Raw genomic sequence first — 4244 nt, forward strand, 5'->3', positions numbered from 1 at the left:
TAACCTGTTGACTATCTTTTGAGTTTGGAGTTTTTCTGGCCCTGTGTTCATGTTTTGGTAGTTGGGTCATCATGAAGGGCATGGTCTGTCACATGGCTTCATTCGAGAGTGGGCACAGGGCCCAGACTGAAACAAGACCCATGTATAGAATCCCAGCCTACAGGGTTGTTTGTGGGTGAAGGGCCACGGTATCCAGTGCATAGTGATGATTTCGTACATGCTTCAGATTTTGAAAAATTTAGTTTTATAAACCTAGGAGATGGAGTTTCTCAGGCTGTACTCACTGTTCACAGACACAAGGGGCTTGAACCAGATATCTACGCCACATCAGGATGCTCTGTTGTTAACTTCACATAGTAATAGGTGCCCCCATCCTTGGGTGACACATCACTGATGTGGATGGAATAGTCTGTTTGGTTGACCTCTGTGTTTTCCACTTGGTTTACTTGGGGAACGGGCTTCTGGAGGAAGGGAGTGGAGAGATTCTAGAAATGCTCCCAGAAAGTAATGGAACCAGCATGTTGGCTTCTATGTCACACCAGAACGGGCTCTACTCAAGCACAATGCTTGTGTCCGGAGACTCTCAGCCCACACAAGACTGATGACGCTTAATGTCCACGAGTCCATTGCCATGCACTTACTGCCAGGGCTATTTTGCAACTGGTTCCTTGTGAGCCCTGTCTCCTCTTAGGGATCTACAGGATGTTAAGTTCAGGGGGGTGGTTGAGCAAGAGGAGCATGCAGAGCAGGCCCAAACTGCCCATAGGAGATGACAAGACTCCCCTCTCCCAGGGATGTCACCATCCTCTCACATTGTCCTGGAATGACAAATTCCATGCTGGGAAGCCATCCATGGTCCCCACTGAGCATCTTTCCTCCAGCCTCCAGCATCTCTCCCTTCCTCCAACCTCCAGGAGACTTCACACCTTCCATCAGGCTCTAACCTCTTCAGGGACTGGGATATTTCATGCCTTGATGGTCAAGGGCAGTGGATTTGTAACCAGATGCAATCAAGGTTCTAATCCTGAATCCACTTCTTGGTGACTGACCTATATATCCTTTGACTTTGAGATCTTCATGGGTATATTCAAATATTCAACCCTGAGCTCATAGTCTGCACTCAGACATTCTCCTACTCTTTCCACCCCGTTCAGTATGTGGCACATCCTCTATCCATTTGGTCAAACCAAGAAGTAACCCATGTTCTGCATCCTGAGTTGTCCACTCTCGTCTGCCTGCTAGAGGTCCTGTTAGTTTTACCTCCTAAATATCTATTTTACCTCCTAAATATGTATTTCTCCATCTCCATCATCATCGCTTCCCTCAGTGAAAACTATTACTTCCTAATAGGCTACCCCCGTCTTGTTTTGCCCGGTGTAAGCTCTACCTTCTCCTTTATCCAAGATGGTTTCTACAACACACATCTGGTTTTACCCCTTCTTGCATAAACAGTTTTGTGGTTTCTCATTGCTTTTATATACCCAGAGTGTTTGGTATATGATATATGGTATATTTTGTATGGTATATGGAGTATGGGATGTGGTATGTGTTATATGTATATGGGATGCGGCAGTGTAAACAATCCATTCTTCCAGGAGTGGCTTGGCCCCTAGAGACAAAAGATCCCCATCTTTTTCTGGTACTGGTCACAATCTCTTGTTCACCTTGGCTTCCCTGGGCAACAGATGTTGCGATGGATATTAACAAGCAGGTCATTTTCAGGGAGTACTTTTAAGAACAAACCTGTGGAGGGGAGAAGAAGGGAGCAAGAATGTTTAGAAGAAGCTGAGCTGCAGTGAGGTCTCAATGACAACCTGAGCTGATGTCCCGTGTGTTCCGGAGTTAGGTTGTTACCAGGGATGACCTTGGGCACGGTAGCTCTCCTCACCTGAGGCCATCGTAAAGAGGGTGACAGGTGAGGGCCACCTCCTGAGACCTGGTATATCACAGCATCCACCTTGCTCTGCAGAGCCCCTTCCAACTCTGTTCCTTGGGTTCAGGATATGGATTAACTGCCCCCCACATCAGGTCTTAAAACTACCCTGGGGACCAGAGTTCTCTGTTCACACCTGGACTAACCTGGCCTTTACTACTCGGAAGCATTTAGAATGAGTATCATGGGGGACTGGGATTCAGCTCCTTCTGAGATCTCGGAGTGCCTGGCTCTCGAGTGAGCTCTGGCAGAGGACAGAGGAAGGAGGAGAAGGAACCTCAAACCCGAAGTGAAATAAAACCTGAATATTAACACGAAATCTCCCCACCATTTGTTTCCTTAAATTTTCCCCCAAGGGAGCTCAAAAGGCAGAGAGTCAGCTGAAGACAAGATGTTGCAATTTTTTTTTTAATAGACTAATTTTGTGAAACGGTTTTACATTTAGAAAAAACTGCCACAGTCATACAGAGTTGCAATATACAGCTTCACACAGTTTCCCCTCTTATTAATGTCTTACAGTAGCACGGTACATTTGTTATCATTAATGAGTCAATATTGGTACCTGCTCATTAAGCAAAGTTCACAATTTATTAGATTTTGTCTTGGCTTGTGCTGCTGTAAGAAAACACCATAAACTGGATGTCTTGCACAACAGGAACCAATTCCTTCCGTTCTGAATCCTGGAAGTCTAAGATCAGGGTGCCAGGATATTGGGGTTGTGATGTTTGTTTACCACAATTGCAAAGCAGGTGGTTATGTTATCTCCTGGTCCCCCTGCCCCGAGATGAACCCGGGTGACATTGTATGAAAGTAAAAAATGAAAAAAGGGGATGGGGACTAAACTGAACGTGTGTAGGAGAAATGAGAAGAGCTGAGGCTGCAGCTGAAGTTCAAACTCAATGTGAGTGGGGTTCATCAAGACACAGAGACCTTCATGGGAATGCTGCCAGGGATACCGTTTCCAGAGTCTAGATATGCAGCCAGAGGAGGAGAGTGAATGCAAACTTACCACGTCACTGAGGAAAGGGGGAGGGGTGGGGAGACGATGTCCCAGAAGATGTGACACCAGAAAATGTTCACGAATATGTTGTCAGGCGTTCACAGCATTGGAAGTGCAGCAACGTTGCAATCTAATCCCAATTGAGAAGCAGGTAAGATCATTGAGATGCTTGTTTTCTTGTAAACTGTGCAGTTAGTTACAAGAAGGCAAGCACTCTCCACAAACTACTCTAGGTAAGTCTTTAAAAAAAAAATAAACCACTTCCCTTTTCAAGGTTTCTTTTTTTTTAATAAAAAAAAAATTTTAATGTTTTTTGTCTTATTTTTTTAAGACACAGAGAGCAAGTCAGGAGAGGCAGAGGGAGGGGGAGAGAGAAATCCCAAGCAGCCTCTCTGCTCTCCAGCCAGAGCCCAATGAAGGGCTCGAAACCATGAACTGTGAGATCATGACCTGAGCCAAAATCGAAGAGGTGGACGCCTAACTGACTGAGTCACCCAGGCGCCCCACCTTTCAACGTTTCTAATGTTTCAAATGAGTGTTTACCAAATGGATAATAGTTTTACTGTCTTTTCATGTCTCTGGACATTCATAACTGGCAGTTGGGGGGTTCCCAATGTGTTGAACAAAGTTTCTAAAGTTCACAGAAAAATTGTTGCTTTTCCCTCTGATTATTGAGATCATGTCGCCTGGTTTCAGCTGCACCCGTCATTGTTTTGGTCCTGCATCACTGTGCAAGTGAGCACTGTCTCCATTTATCATGTTGGCTGGTCTTAAGTTCTAGGAAAAGAATTCAGTTCGGGTATGAGCTGTGGGAACAAAGAGTGAGAGACAGGAATTGATATTTTATGTGGGTGGTTTAAGGAAGGTGTTTTTAATAAAGTGACATGACTGGAGAGCTTGAAAGAGGGAGAAACGGAGCCATGCTTATCTGTAGGGGGAAGAAACAGAGGAAGGATACAATCGGACTTCCGTTTCTGTAGGATCACTGTGGCTGAACCCGGAGAGTCTGTTAGGGACGTGGCAATGGTCCAGGAAGGGATGCTGGTGGCCGGGACCAGGGGGCAGTCCGGGAGCGAGCAGTGTGCAGGTGCTGGGTGGAGCTCCCTGGTGGGCGGGAGGAGAGCTCGCTCCTGAGAGCTTTCCAAGAATTTCGCAAGCTAGTTGTTCCACTGTTGGCAGCTTGAAATTGGCCACGTTGGGAGTGTAGACGCCACAGAAGTGGACAAGCACTACAAATCGGGCTTCTTTTTCTGTCCAGATGTAGATGGTTTAACACCGTCTGGTCGCTGGACATACATTAGGAAGGCAGAT

This window comes from Panthera tigris, chromosome A3, assembly GCF_018350195.1.
Source record: "Panthera tigris isolate Pti1 chromosome A3, P.tigris_Pti1_mat1.1, whole genome shotgun sequence".
NCBI classification, from domain to species: domain Eukaryota; kingdom Metazoa; phylum Chordata; class Mammalia; order Carnivora; family Felidae; genus Panthera; species Panthera tigris.